The 16,699-nt window shown below is 43.4% G+C and overlaps 1 protein-coding gene across 2 annotated transcripts in view; it reads right to left on the reverse strand.

The window, feature by feature from the left end:
- The window catches only part of LOC306982975 (5-hydroxytryptamine receptor 4), a gene marked incomplete at its 3' end in the record, with an annotated part of 66,883 nt that extends 62,758 nt beyond the window's left edge, over window positions 1-4,125 (reverse strand). For both annotated transcript variants that reach the window (XM_079582621.1, XM_079582620.1), the window contains exon 1: window positions 3,985-4,125. The remainder of the gene's footprint in view (window positions 1-3,984) is intronic.
- Window positions 4,126-16,699: the final 12,574 nt, after the last annotated feature.

Raw genomic sequence — 16,699 nt, forward strand, 5'->3', positions numbered from 1 at the left:
TTTTAATGAGGGAATGACATAATAACATGATGTAAAGCTTGAAAAAGTCGATTTTGCATAATACCCCCCCCTTTAAGATACAAACAGAATAACTTTGTTACATTATTGACTCCTTGTGAATGAATGATAGCCAGCACCAACAAAAATAAAAAGTTGGTCCCTCTACTGCAGCGTGGGACTTTCCTGGTTAAATAAAGGTCAAATGTATTTGGCTCTATCCTACAATGGTGTAATATAGATCAATACAGTGCTCCAGCTCTGATTTTCTTGCTTTACTGGTTACTGACAACTTCATACATAGTTTACAGATGGAAGAGAACTCAGATATCTAAAGTAGCTACTTAACTGACATAGATAATGATTCTGATCTAGCATTGAGATCAGTGAGGCATGCCTCCATGGTCAAGTGTGAGGTGGATAGACATTATTGAATGGGCCAGGGCTAGTTTGGGAATTGGGCTAATGAGTTGGCACAGACCACTTAAATTTAACCTGGAGACATTTTCTCTCTCTTTCAAATATCCTCAGGGAGCATCTAATCAGAGGCATTAGTAGTAGAGCAAAGGAGAAATGGAGCCGGTGCAATGTGGGCTGTTGTGTGACTAATTCCGCGCTCCAGTTTGTTGTGCCAGAGGGAGGGTAACCTGAATGCTCCCGCTGGTGCCTCCATCTACACCAGTTTGTTTCTCCTCTGACTCAAGCACAAGTTGGTGTTTGGGTCATGGCCAGGGCTTGGCTAGCGCCCTGTTAAGAGACAGAGGGGGACTGGTGTTGTAATTATACAAATGATAAAGATGCATTCTTTGATGTATTGTACAATCAAGGTTTAAATCAGTATTGAATACATATTTTACTTAGCAGAGTGATTGGATTATTGTTATATACAGTATATGTAATTCATCACAAAGGAAAGGAACGTCACTGTCATCTTATCATTCAAACTGAAACACTGTTATCTAAGCAAATGAACACTACTTTTAAAAGTAAACAGCTATCAGCTAAACACATTTGAGACCTTGAGAATTTCTTCTTCTGAGACACTTAAGAGGCACCAAGAGCCCCCACACCTGCAGCACAGCGGAGGCGTCACAAGAGGAGCTACAGAAAGCAAAAAAGAGACAAACGAGGAGGTATCCGGGTAAGACCCACAGCTAAGCCACACATGCCTTCTATTGTTCTGGCTAATGGACGTTCACTGAAGAATAAAACAGATGGTGAAAGACTGTTATGGAGCGGAGGCAGCGGAGGGAGCTGCACAGGAGGAAGAGGAAGGAGGAGGTGGACCAGTGCAGGACACCACGCTCTGAAACAGGGACAAACCCAGTTCAGAGGAGCACCGAACCAGCCAGGTTTCCTCCCGGCTATTTTTTAATGCATCATATGGAGGAATTCATTACGTGGTCAGTTCAGTAAACAAGCAACCTACCAAAGGACACCTGGGATATATCATTATGCAAAAATCGAATTGCAATCAGAACCCTGTGACGATCTACCAATTTGGGAGATCGTAGTATCGTGATTAAGTTAAATTGTTGTAGCTCTCTGCTACACTTTCAGCTAACTCCTCCTCCTCTTGGTCAGTCTTGTCATGCTATCAGCTCCGAGTGTGAGACGGGTGGATTTAACCATTCAAATTGAAGTGTGAATGAGCACAACAAGCAGCCAGTGTTGGGCAAGTTACTTTAAAATTGTATACTATATTACTAGTTACAGCTTGTTTGTATTACATTTTACTGTTTCAAAAATGTAGTTACACTACTTTGAGTTACTTTTGGGTTACTTTAAGCAAAATATAAACTGAAAAAAGTAATAATGCCACCGAGCAAAAATGCAGAAAACAATTTCCTTTTCCTTTATTATCCCATTCTCTCATGTTTTATTTTGACAACATTAACAAAGCGCAACTGAAGATCTTATGCAACAGTGTCCAACTTGACTTGGTGCTGCATTTTATTTGGGGGCATTTTTTTGTTGATGCGTTAAATGCACTTGTAACTCGAGTTACTTGGAAGTTACTGAAAATCCCCAACACTGCAAGCAGCAGATGGCTTTAGTTACATGGGAAGCCAATAGATCCTCAAAGCACATGAATAATCTGGATAATTCATAAAAATCGTAATTGTAATATCGGCTCTAAGAAAATTGTGATGTGATCAATCTTAATTATGGGCATTGACAGATCTACTGCAATATAATGGTACTACTGTGTAAAATATGAGTGTGTGATATGCTATAATTGTGATATAAGAACAAAACAATTTGACATTTATCGTTTTTACCTTATTGCTCAGCCCTAAATATCAGATGCAATTGTCCATAGTACATTATACTGGTACACACTGTAAATGAGTTCAATAAAACAACCTCTCACAAGATCACACAGTGGTAGGTTACATATGAAAGTAACAATAAAATACAATATAATGGGGAGTGCCCAGTGCCTAATTCTATTCTCTAATTTGACCAACTGAAGACTTCAATAAAGACCTGCACGTAAATCACTATGCAAACATGAATGGATCCGGCTAAGGTGTGGACACAGAGCAATTTACTACATGATAACTTTCCGTCAAGGCTCTATAAATGTTTAAAATGTAACTATGTTTATACACGCCTGTCTTTTTTACTTTCAACATTCCTCCACACTTGATCAGCTGTTTGTGAAATAAATGATGACAAGCCTGAGTTGACAAGCTTCGCAAAAGACCCAGCTTTAATTATTTATTCACTCCACCCCATACACAGTGTAGGTAAAACTGACAGAAATGAGGCTGCCGTTGTGCATCAATCCCTCAGACTACAAGTCCTCCCGGAAAACAAGTGCAGCATTGAAAAATAAACCAATCAGAAACACACACACAGACGGATTGTTTCTAACTTATTCATTCAACTGTGGTGCATTGAAACGGACGGAAAGAAAACCAGCACTAACCAGCAAAGGCCAGCGACAGACAGATTTTTCATTTTACAGTCTAATTTACAAATCAGAAAAGTTTGTATGTCCACTGTGGGGCTGTTGTCATTCTAAAATGTTATGTTGTCTTTCTATAACTGTAGGGAAAAAAAGGGACAAAAAGGGAAAAAAAAGCCGAAATTAAATATCTGACAAGAGACACAATAAAGGTCTACTGTAATATGCACTCATATTTATTCAAATTCATTTTATTTATTTATACAACAAAAAGTGAAACTGTAAAATAAGTCCTGTGTATGTGTCATAGTGCTTAAAGAAGAAGCCAATTTGCAGCACATGTTGCAGTCCATGTAGCCTGCAACACCAAACAGTTCATAGATACAACAGTAACTAAATGAAAAGAACTGTTCTGTACCTGGAACTCGCTTCCTTTTAATATTAGAAACACTAAAAGTAAACCATATTTCAAGCTGAAAGCAGAAGGTCAACTAGCTCAGTACATGTGAGCAATATTAACTATGTCCAATTTGTGTGCTATGGTGAAAAGTGTATTCCATTTAAACTGTTTTGTAAATTTATAAATATATTATGTCAGGACCCCGGGAACACAAAGAACCACTTTGTGGAAGCTCATGGGGATCATAATACAAAATAAAGAGAAAAGAATAGGATGTAATCAGCCGTCATCACTTGACAAACCACTAACATAGCGTATTAGAAATAGGATATATATATATATATATATATATATATATATATATATATATATATATATATATATATATATATATATGCATAAAACTAATCCAAGTGGACCATATCAAATTGTTCATTATTGGAGAGAGAGAGAGAGAGAGAGAGAGAGAGAGAGAGAGAGAGAGAGAGAGAGAGAGAGAGAGAGAGAGAGAGAGAGAGAGAGAGAGAGAGAGAGAGAGAGAGAGAGAGAGAGAGAGAGAGAGAGAGAGAGACAGAGATGTAGATAGCTGAGCTACTAGAGAATCGTATTTGCAGAAACGTTTCAGCAGACAGTAATGCATGGACATTTCAAACTTAAGTTGCAGGACACTCACCTGTGGCGGGCTCAACTCCGCTCCTCTGTCCCACAAGTTCCCGCGTGCGCTCATGCTCCAGTCCAGGCACAAACGCACGCTGCCTGCTGCCGCGCACCCGCACTGTCCGAGCGCAACGAGCGTCTGATGACACCGGGCGACCATCCGCCTAGTGCCACGGGAGAGCGCGCGCTCATCAGCAGCACAGGAGTGGAGGACCCGGAGAAAGGAGGGCGAGGTGCTGCCACCGTGTGTTCACAACACGCCAAGACAGTTGGATATAGGTAATGATCATTTTTGTCTGATCTGGGAAGACAATTAGATACACGTTGACCAATAGACTATAGAGACCTATAATTTACATTTAGAGTCTCCAGTGAGTAGAGCAAATTGCTGTAGTAAAATAAAAATGATTGTGAGATTTGACACGCTAAGATAACGTTACATGTCAAAACAGCCATATTCTATGGAAATATCATTGTGTGATCATGTCTCAGTGTCCGCCTATTCTATATACAATTCCTATAAGGGCAGTTCATATTAAACAAAATATTTCAGTCAATAAGCTACACTTTGATGTGACTTACATTTTCATAATATGGTTTTAAAATGTTTTATTCTTTCATTTCTGGAAATATACTGCTCATATGCTTTTTATGCCTCTTAAAATAGAAATGTTTGGCCATGAGGATCATCGTCCCCTTAGAAGGAAAAAGGGGGAATCTTGCAAGCCTGAGAACACCATCCCCACTTTGAAATATGCGGGTGGCAGCATCATGCTGTGGGGTTGTTTTGCGGAGGGACTTGTGCACTTCACAAAATGGATGGTATCATGAAGAAAGAATTCTATGTGGAAATATTGGAGCAACATCTCAAGGCTTGGGGTAGATGGGTCTTCCAAAGCTTTTGTTTGTATACTTGATTTTGTTTGTATACTTGATTGTCCCCGTAGGGAAATTTGTCCTCTGCATTTAACCCATCCTTTGATGCCACTGGGGCAACCCGTAAGGAGCAGGTCGACGGCCGCGCCGCGCCCGGGGACCCATCTCCATGATGTGGAGCCAGACTGATGGTCAGAATCACTGGCTGGAGGATTCACCTATTGCACATGTTTTTAGTGGTAGGGGAAACCGGAGTACCCGGAGGAAACCTACGCAGACATGCAAACTCCACAAAGAAAGGCCCCGTTCTGGTGGGAATCGAACCCGGGACCTTCTAGCTGTGAAGCGGAGGCGCTAACCGCTGCGCTACCGTGCCGCCCCGTGTGCAGGCGGCCTACAAATGAGTCTCAGTTACACTAGTTCGGTCTGGAGGAATGGACCAAAATTCCTCCCAACTCTTGTGAGAAGCTTGTGGAAGGAAATCCAAAACGTTTGACTTTGTAAAAGTGTAGATAATTCTATCTTTCATTTTTCTGGCATTTTGCAAATACAAATATTTTTTTCAATTCTTAAAAACTGAGAAAAAAAATGCATATCTGTCTTTTTATATAGTGTATGCAAACAGCTGCTTCCCACTGTTGGCTACTGTTAGCGGCATTTTATGCCCCACTGACCAGTAAACACACTTTTCATAATCATGAATTATTTTGTTCTCACACCTACACCCCGCCCCAGACGCTGCTTTGGGTCATCTGCTACAGAGACCCCATAGACTCCCATAGCAGACACAGTCCTATTATGCTGTAAGTATAGACTCACATTTCAGTTGGAACAGTAAAAATCACAAAATGACCTCCTTTGAACTGAAGACACTACGAATAATCAAAATGAAATAATCAAATAAAATGTATGACTATAGTCTGATGTCAGAGCAATCAAAAAGTGTGTTTTATAATGAAAGTCAATGGCACGTTTGACATTGACCCAACTATACACAAAACCTAAAAAGTATCCAAATCAACATTGTAACTGATCTTTGACATATCCTGGGGTGTTATAATATGTAAAAAACATTTCAGCCCACACTCAATTATTGTTATTTTGAAAATGAGCCATTTTGTGTGCTACTTTTTGTAAAAAAAAACACATTTTGATCTATTATTTAGTAGTGTTGTGCAGAACTGAAGTGGATTAACAATTTAATGTTAAAAAAATAATTGTGTGGCATAAAAACGATACATACGGGTGTTTTCTAATGGAAAATGAGGGTTAATTATGGCACAATGTGATCATCTCTTCATGTAGCCTCAGGTTGCACATTCTCCTCACAATCCCTTTTTTTCATTAGCCCTTTGGCAATGTAGGTCAGTAACACTACCAGCATACCAACGGGAGATAATTTAGCTATACAGAGGCTGAGTCATAAGCACCCTTGCCTCACAAAAATATCCATGGGTTCAATTCCCTAACAGTGTGTTTTTCTGTGATTAATCCTCCAACTGGGTATTCCTGATCAAACCAGGCTTAAGAGCTAGAGATTGATCCGAATGCTTCTGTTTCTATAGCTGCTTCACTTGGTTGAATATAATGGGGCAAAAATCCCATAACTGTAATTTATACTTCAGTCTATCGGACAGTAAAGTACATCATATTATATTCTATGTTTAAGACACCAAGACACCCACAAATCCTCAATTGCATGCACTGAAAAACTATAATATTGATACTATTATCATCATCATCGTGAGTCTTGTCATTGCACTATTATTCTGGAGTCCAGGGTGTTTGTCCACGGTTAAGATAAAAATATCCATTAGACCACAGGAATGACTTGTGACAAGATGCTAATGTTCTTGTCAATCAAATCAATCAATCAAAAATTACTCTGCCCCAACCCATGAAAATAATAATAATAATGGATTAAATGTATTTTGTTTCTACAATTTCTACAATGTAAGTTCTACAATGTAATTTCTCATTCAATTGGTGTATGGTGTTAATGTTGTAGCCACAGATAGCCTGGGGTTGCTCTTCTGACCGCCAACAAGCACTCACTCACAGAACCACATTCACATTCACATCTACACCAGATGTTTTTGCAGATGAACTCTCACAGTCTTTAATTACACAACTACATTATACAGAGCTGGCAATAATCAGGATAGACAAGACTGGATATAAAGTTGTACATTGTTGTCTGCATTTCGCCCTCTCAACTGAGCTTGTGTTTGGGGACAGATCATTTGGGACATCAGGTAATTTGGGACAGGTTGTTAAGCACAACCCCATGAACTGCTACCTTAACGTGGTGGGGTTGTTTGAGTGCCCGAATGATCCGAGGAGCTATGTTGTCTGGGGCTTTATGCCCCTGGTAGGGTCTCCCATGGCAAACAGGTCCGAGGTGACGGGTCAGACGAAGAGCAGTTCAGAAGATTTCTATGGACGTACAATATTCAAGGACCGTGACGTCGCCCGGCATGGCGCAGCCGGGGCCCCACCCTGGAGCCAGACCTGGGGTTGGGGCCCGAACGCGAGCGTCTGGTGGCCGGGTCTCTGCCCACGGGGCCCGGCCGGGCCCAGCCCGAAGGGACGACGTGGGCCCGCCCTCCTGTGGACCCACCACCCGCAGAGGGATCCGTAGGGGTCGGGTGTGGAGAGGACTGGGTGGCAGTCAGAGGCAGGTGCCTCGACGACCTGGTCCGCATGCACAGCTTCTGGCGTTCGGGACATGGAACGTCACCTCGCTGGGGGGGAAGGAGCCTGAGCTTGTGCGGGAGGTTGAGAGATACCGACTAGATATAGTCGGGCTCACCTCCACGCACAGCTTGGGTTCCGGATCCCAACTCCTGGAGAGAGGCTGGACTCTCCATTTTTCTGGAGTTGCCCGCGGGGAGAGGCGGCGGGCTGGGGTGGGTTTGCTCATATCCCCCCAGCTCAGCCGCCACGTGTTGGAGTTCACCCCGGTGGACGAGAGGGTCGCGTCCCTACGCCTTCGGGTCGGGGACAGGTCTCTCACCGTTGTTTCGGCCTACGGGCCCAACATCGGTGCAGAGTACCCAGCCTTCTTGGAGTCCCTGGGAGGGGTACTAGATGGTGCTCCGACTGGGGACTCCATTGTTCTGCTGGGGGACTTCAACGCCCACGTGGGTAACGACAGTGAGACCTGGGAGGGGGTGATTGGGAAGAACGGCCTCCCCGATCTGAACCCGAGTGGTGTTCTGTTATTGGACTTCTGTGCTAGTCACAGTTTGTCCATAACGAACACCATGTTCGAGCACAAGGGTGTCCATAAGTGCACGTGGCACCAGGACACCCTAGGCAGGAGGTCGATGATCGACTTTGTAGTTGTGTCATCTGACCTCCGGCCGCGTGTCTCGGACACTCGGGTGAAGAGAGGGGCTGAGCTGTCAACCGATCACCACCTGGTGGTGAGCTGGATCCGCTGGCAGGGGAGGAAGCCGGTCAGACCTGGCAGGCCCAAGCGTGTTGTGAGGGTCTGCTGGGAACGTCTGGCGGATCCCTCTGTCAGTGGGGTCTTCAACTCCCACCTCCGGAAGAGCTTCACCCAGATTCCGGGGGAGGCGGGGGACATGGAGTCAGAGTGGACTCTGTTCTCCTCCTCCATTGTCGATGCGGCTGCTCGTAGTTGTGGCCGTAAGGTCTCTGGTGCCTGTCGCGGCGGTAATCCCCGAACCCGGTGGTGGCGCCCGGAAGTAAGGGATGCCGTCAAGCTGAAGAAGGAGTCCTACCTGGCCTTGTTGGCTTGTGGGACTCCTGAGGCAGCTGAGAGGTACCGGCAGGCCAAGCGTGCTGCGGCTCGTGCGGTCGCGGAGGCTAAAACTCGGGTCTGGGAAGAGTTCATGGAGGAAGACTATCGGTCGGCCTCGAAGAGATTCTGGCAAACCATCCGGCGCCTCAGGAGGGGGAAGCAGTGCTTCACCAACACTGTGTACAGTGCGGGTGGGGGGCTGCTGACCTCAACTGGGGATGTCGTCGGGCGGTGGAAGGAGTACTTCGAGGACCTCCTCAATCCCGTCGTCACGTCTTCCAATGAGGAAGCAGAGGCTGAGGACTCGGAGGTGGGCTCGCCCATCACCGGGGCTGAAGTCACCAAGGTGGTGAGAAAGCTCCTTGGTGGCAAGGCTCCGGGGGTGGATGAGATTCGCCCTGAGTACCTTAAGTCTCTGGATGTTGTAGGACTGTCTTGGCTGACACGTCTCTGCAACATCGCGTGGCGGTCGGGGACAGTGCCCCTGGATTGGCAGACCGGGGTGGTGGTCCCTCTCTTTAAAAAGGGGGATCGGAGGGTGTGTTCCAATTACAGAGGAATCACCCTCCTTAGCCTCCCCGGTAAGGTCTATTCCGGGGTGCTGGAGAGGAGGATCCGGCCGATGGTTGAACCTCGGATTCAGGAGGAACAATGCGGTTTTCGTCCTGGTCGTGGCACACTGGACCAACTCTATACCCTTCATCGGGTACTCGAGGGTTCGTGGGAGTTCGCCCAACCAGTCCACATGTGTTTTGTGGATCTGGAGAAAGCGTTCGACCGCGTCCCTCGTGGTGCCCTGTGGGGGGTGCTCCGGGAGTATGGGGTCCGGGGCCCTCTGCTAAGGGCTGTCCGTTCCCTGTATGACCGCAGCAGGAGCTTGGTTCGCATTGCCGGCAGTAAGTCAGACCTGTTCCCGGTGCGTGTTGGTCTCCGCCAGGGCTGCCCTTTGTCACCGGTTCTGTTCATTACTTTTATGGACAGAATTTCTAGGCGCAGCCAGGGGCCGGAGGGTGTCCGGTTTGGGAGCCTCAGAGTCTCATCTCTGCTGTTTGCGGACGATGTTGTTCTGATGGCTTCAACGAACCAGGACCTTCAGCACGCACTGGGGCGGTTTGCAGCCGAGTGTGTAGCGGCCGGGACGAGGATCAGCACCTCCAAATCCGAGGCCATGGTTCTCCACCGGAAAAAGGTGGCTTCCCCTCTTCGGGTCGGTGGGGAGTCCTTGCCTCAAGTGGAGGAGTTCAAGTATCTCGGGGTCTTGTTCACGAGTGGGGGACGGATGGAGCGTGAGATCGATAGACGGATCGGTGCGGCGTCAGCAGTGATGCGGTCGCTGTATCGGTCTGTCGTGGTGAAGAGGGAGCTGAGTCGGAGGGCAAAGCTCTCGATTTACCGATCGATCTACGTTCCCACCCTCACCTATGGTCATGAGATTTGGGTCATGAGAGAAAGGACAAGATCGCGAATACAAGCGGCCGAAATGAGTTTCCTTCGCAGGGTGGCTGGGCGCACCCTCCGAGATCGGGTGAGGAGCTCAGTTACCCGGGAGGAGCTCGGAGTAGAGTCGCTGCTCCTTCACGTCGAAAGGAGCCAGCTGAGGTGGCTAGGGCATCTATTTCGGTTGCCTCCTGGTCGCCTCCCGCGGGAGGTGTTCCAGGCATGTCCTAGTGGGACAAGGCCTCGTGGAAGGCCCAGGACACGGTGGTGGGACTATGTCTCCGAACTGGCCTGGTGTCGCCTCGGGGTCCCCCCAGAACAGCTGGAGGAAGTGTGTGTGGATCGGGAAGTTTGGGCATCTCTGCTGAGACTGCTGCCCCCGCGACCCGGCCCCGGATAAAGCGGAAGAAAATGGATGGATGGATGGTTGTTAAGCAACTGGCCTATTACCTCTGTTCTAAAAAGTGTAAGCCTTGAATTCTGGCTCTGGAGGTCTATTATAAGGATAATAGACCTCCTAGAAATAATTCTGCCCCTGACTGATTCAATCATAAGGGTATGATATTTAACTGATTAGGATAAAATGATCTTTTATTGATCTCACAATTGGAAAAATCCACTCAGGGTGTGCGAAATAGACAGGAAATCTGCAAACAATGAAATAGTAAATAGAGGTATCCTATGTACAATGAGTAACAAACACAACACTGTATCTAACCTATACAATTGTGCATTGTAATGGAGCAACAAATGATATGTTAATTATTTCTAAATTCTGTGTATTTTTACTTGTAATACTTTCTAATGCTGTGCCAAATTCCCACAACATATTTGGTCATTTGGGACAGTGTGAAATAGCATAATTATTATTTTCATCTGGATATTCATATAATGTAATAAGTTCATGATCAAGAAAGTAATTTTATCAATCTGAACAATAATTGTGCTGTGGAACTTGCAAAAAGGGGTTTGAATCAGCCGTGCAGGGAGGATATTGTAGTGGTAATATTAACAATTTAACAATGCAAGGGCTGCCTTTAAAAAGAGTCAATATAAAAATGTACATTTGTTTGCTGATTGTGTTTCATAAAACATTTGAAAATATTTAGTGGAACTTGACTCGGACTTTGACTGAATGGTGTTTTGTCTTGATTAAATTCTTATTATGACTGATTTTCGTTCTGATCAATAGGATTCATTTGGTTAATTGCAAAGTTAGAGAGTACGCTTACATCCGGTTCATTTCTGGTTCTTTTTTCCAAAACAGCAAGTAGAATTGGACAGCACGAAAAGGTAACACATTGTTTTGCCATCAAATCCCACGGGAAACAACAATGTTCCCAATGACCAAACAGCCTGTCAAACTACCTCAACCTCAAATAAAGTCTCATTTTGTAAGAACATCATGCAAACTTCAAATTTTACATCCAGAAAGAGGAGTTCCTGAGGATTTCAGGGAATTTCTCACATGCTGGGACATTGTCATCACTGTGGACAAGAAAGTCACAAACAAAAGTCACATATGGAAATCACAAAAAATACCTGAATTGACCTTAATCCACAACAGGCAAGGCAAGGCAAGGCAAGGTAAGTTTATTTGTAGAGCACAATTCATACACAAGGCAATTGAAAGTGCTTCACAGTTGCATAAATACAAGAAAAAAAATAGAATCAATAAAAACATAAAATTAATCAATTACAGTTAAAGGCGAGAGTGCAGATAAAATACTTTCAGTCATATGCATCGGTAAAAAGAACTGTTTTCAGCCTGGATTTGAACATTGTCAGAGTTGAGGCCTGTCTCACATCCTCGTGAAGACTGTTCCAGATTTTAGCTGCATGAAACTGAAACGCAGCCTCACCGTAGTTCTTTGCAAAGACAAAAAGCAAATGTTTTTTTTATAGTCTGCTCTAAATTTTTTATTACTTGCATTCATTGCACATAAAATAAGGTATCTTACTACTAATTATTAAATTTACTACTATAGGTGCCTTCCGCGTGACGTCACGCCAACTAAGTTACTCCATCTTGACGGGAAACATGCTAATCGATGCTAATGAACTCCACACCAACGTGTCATTCAAAATCATTTCAAAACCGCTGAAATGCCTGAAACTTGTTGCGCAGTTGGATGCAACAACGTGAGAGATCCGATTGCTGGTATTTCGTTGTATAGAATACCAAAAGAGAAGGAACGAAGGGAAAAATGGCTTGCCACGATCGACCGAAAGTCACCAGATGGCGGAAAATGGGAGCCAAGTGCGTACCATCGCTTGTGTAGCCAACACTTTGCATCAGGTAACTACCTCAATTGACGCCATACGGTATATTTTAATATATCATAAAAAAAAAATATTCAAAGGAATCAAGACAACTAGCTCGTTCTGACCAATTAATGTGACACTTCACCTTCCTCCCCACACCACGGGGCTAGTTGGCTAGCTAAACAATGCAACAAAGTTGTGTTTACCTTTGTGGATGTATGCATGCCACTTTTCTGCTCTGTGAGCTGGCATTGAGCAGTTATAGCAATTTGTTATCACACAATATTTTACATAAGAGTTCATTAGCAAAAACAGATACGTGCCATTGACAATAATCTGTATGCGTGTTATTTTGTCTTTGTGTAGCTGTGTTTAAAATGACCATATCTATTTTAATGAATCAGAAATATGTTGTTACTCATTCTTGATCAAATTGATGTAACGTTATTTTTGACTGGTGTCACGTGTACAGTATGATAGTAAAAATGTAAATGAAGTTCGCAATAAATTTAAAACGGAGCAATCTGTTTGTGCAAATGAACTGTTTATATTTCCCAAGAGAAAATAAATGCCTTTGAAATATCCCCAACCATGGCTGAGACAAGGTAGTTGTTATAAGTAGAAATAAATGTTCTGGTTGTGGGACCAAATCCATGTTAAAAACCTCTAGGAGCAAAGAGTGACCATCCATTACACCCTGACTTTGTCCCATCCATTTTTCCTCACACATCATCACCAAAGAAGAGGCAAAGTGTGGCTGCGATTGAAACATTCACCCGCAGACAAGAGTGCAAAAGGCGGCGACATGAAAATGCCAGAAAAGATGAGGCAGCAACTGCTCTGCTTGACCTTTCCGTGTCTTCCGACCCTGGACATTCAGCCACTGATGCCACAAATCCAAGCGGTGAGGATGATCAAACTCCAGTAGCACAAACTCATCATTGTGGCAGTGATCAATGCACTGAATATTTTAATATTTTAGAAAATGAATGTCAGTCACTGAGAAATGAAGTTTATATGCTGCGAGAGAAAGTAAACAATGTGAAATTTGATGAAGTCTGTTTTATGGGAAATGATGAAAAGGTAAAAACCATGACTGGCTTTCCGTCTTTTGAAAAACTGAATGTTATATTTACAAGTCTTAAAGCTCATTTGACAATTAATGCTGCACTAAGTCCATTTGAACAATTTATAATGACTTTGTTGCGTTTACGTTTAAATGTTACTTTAACTTTTCTGTCATTTATTTTTGGTATAAGTCTGTCTTCAACATCACGTGTTTTTCATCATTGTTTAAATGTTATGTACATTCGTCTGGTTCCTGCATTAATACGTTGGCCGGGAAGGGAAGAACTTAGAATCTCACTTCCATTTTGTTTTAGGCAAAAGTTCAAGAGATGTGTTGCTATCATTGATTGTTTTGAGATTTTTATTGACCGCCCTCAAATGTTTCTTGCACGTTCACAAACATATTCAAGCTACAAGTCACATAACACCATGAAGTATTTGATAGCAGTTACTCCACAGGGGACTGTATCCTTTATATCTGAGGGTTGGGGTGGGAGGGCCAGTGATAAACATATTGTGAATAATAGTGGTTTCTTGAGAAAATTGTTGCCTGGTGATTTAGTTTTAGCTGACAGGGGCTTCACGGTTTCAGATTCTATTGCTTTATATTCGGCGGAACTTAGAATTCCAGCATTTACAAAGGGAAAAACTCAGCTTGATCCCATTGACCTTGAAAAGACTAGAGGGTTAGCATCGGTCAGGATACATGTTGAACGTGTAATAGGGCAAGCACGGAAAAAATATAGTATATTGGGAGGGCCAATACCAATTTCCTTATTAGAGGTCAATGGAAAAGAAATGATGTTGGATAAAGTGGTCCATGTTTGTTGTGCTTTAACTAATGTCTCAGAATCTGTTGTACCTTTTGAATAACTCAAAGTATACACTTTTACAAGCGTTGTGAATCAAGTTTTATTCAAACAACCCCAGCAAAGTATAAATAAATTAAAATATTTAACTTTGAAATAAACTCTTGTGTCCTCTTTTGCTGTCTTTGAACAATGTTAATCATCTTTATACATGGAAGAAAACATTGTTATAGGATGCGTTCACATTCTAATTACAGTTGGAGGGTAGGATATTTCATAGTGATTGGATTCACAACCTGCCATATTATTCTTATGGCTGAAAATCCTTTGTATTGGCCAATATCACACATGTTTCCTGTATATTGTCTCCACTTGACACCTTTTATTAGACCTTAGTTCATATGTGCTGACAGAGAAGACATTTGACTTTGTGACTGTTTTTGTTTCATGTGTATTGGCCATGGAAATAATATAATAAATGATATAATATAGCCTCATTAGAATGTGATGTCACATGAACGCAACCTATTACAAATCTGATTAAAAAAGGTATTGTCAGTTTAAATCATGTTCTGTTTCTTGTACATATTCTTTGTGCGACAGGCAGGGCATTTCCATAACTTAGGTATACGTTTTAACTTTAAACAGTCAACATGAAAGAACTTAATCTCACAGCTACCAGACTTGCATTCTAGCATTTTGTCAGTACTTGGTTCATGACAGTAACAAACACTATTTGACTTGGTTAATACTGGCTTCAATACAGGGCAAGATATTGTTTTAGCTACCAGGTTTGGTAGAATTACCAACTTGTAAAACAGTTGTACGTGCTGCATAATCTGACTCAAAAATATGTCATCCTGTGTTATTCGCTCCACAAATATCCCAAATTCATCTCCAGTTGCAGTGTAAACAACAAAGTCACAAAATGAAGCTTCTGTGACTAACAGTTGGGCCTGTACCTGATAATAGTATGGGTGGTGTTGTGGCGTATGACTCCAAACGTATCCAAAACGCCACGGTAGGCTAAGGCAAGGGGGTTGGAACACTGATGACGCGCAGTCAGAACAATTGCACAGCTTACGAGGGTTTATTCGGGTCAAAGCAGTAAAACAGGCACTTACTTTGATGATGTTGAATTGAAATGCCAAACCTCAATAAGACAGTGCAAATCTTTCTTTTGATGTGAAAATACTACAATACGGTCAACAGAAAGTTTCTCCCCAAGCTCACCCCACCGCCATGATGCAGGCCCAGCACAAACACACAGCCCAGGTGAGCGCGCGCACTATATAAACCACTCCCACGGTGCCACCAATCACCGTGGTGCAGAAGCACGTGACAAAGCGCGTGCACGTACTCACTCACGCGCCATTCATTCATTGGGGAAACCACCAAAACCTCTATATGGCTCCTACATTCCGGCCCCTAATTATTGTATGGTAATAATTACCCACCACCATTAACAGGAGTAGGAGACAGAACCATAACCAAGGGCAAAAAGTGAAACATAACTGAGTCCTTTAGAGTCTATGTGTAGAAGTCATAGTCATAGTCCATAGTTCAGCAATGTCCAAGTTCATTCATGTAATCCATATCGAAAAACTTCAGAGTTATAATCCACACGATCTTCACTGCTCATCCGCTTCCTGCAGAAGGCAGACTTTGGTAATCGGACGGTCCAAAGTGCTCGATTTCGTTTTAATCCTCACTGTACGCACTAGTCCATTTTTGTCCGAAACGGTATCCAAAACTCTTGCTGTAATCCATGAATTGCGCGGTGACATTTCATCCACGAGCATGACGACATCTCCAGGCACGAAGTTCCTTTGAGCACGATTCCATTTTTGGCGCTCTTGCAATCCTGGAAGATATTCCTTCAACCAACGCTTCCAAAACAGGTTGGACATGTACTGCACTTGCTTCCAGCGACGACGAGCATAAACAATCAGCCTTCTCGAATAATCCAGGTGGCTGTGATTTCATGTAGGTCCCCTGGTATGTGGTCCCACCATCAAAGACCACACGCAGTTTTTTCCTTGTAGGGGGATACACACCGTGGTGGGGTATATACCACACTCTCCCATCACATTGAGTCAACTGCTCAGGTGGAACTCTCTCTGCGTAGCCTTTCTCCAGCATCTCTGCCATGAACTTGACGTAATCAGAGCGAAAGGTCGGATCTTTAGACAAGCGCCTTTTGAGACTGAACGCTCGTTGTACTGCAACTGTCTTATTGTTTGGCAATTTGAGGTATCTTTGTTTTACTGGCAATCCAATGCTATAGTGTCCATTGATCAGCTTTACTGAATGCGAGACTGACTCCATGAAGCGTTCATCTTCTTTTGATAATCCATGTTGTTCATCTTGTTGAGTTTCCGGGAAATCAACTTTCAGCTGCTTCTCCCACAGCTCATCCAATCTTGCAACTGAGATACGATTGACTGTGACGTCAGGCTGCTCATACTGCTTGTCCACTTGGCAATCTCCTCTGAGCGGACCATTCA

Source organism: Gobius niger, assembly GCF_951799975.1.
Source record: "Gobius niger genome assembly, chromosome: 2".
Taxonomy (NCBI): Eukaryota; Metazoa; Chordata; class Actinopteri; order Gobiiformes; family Gobiidae; genus Gobius; species Gobius niger.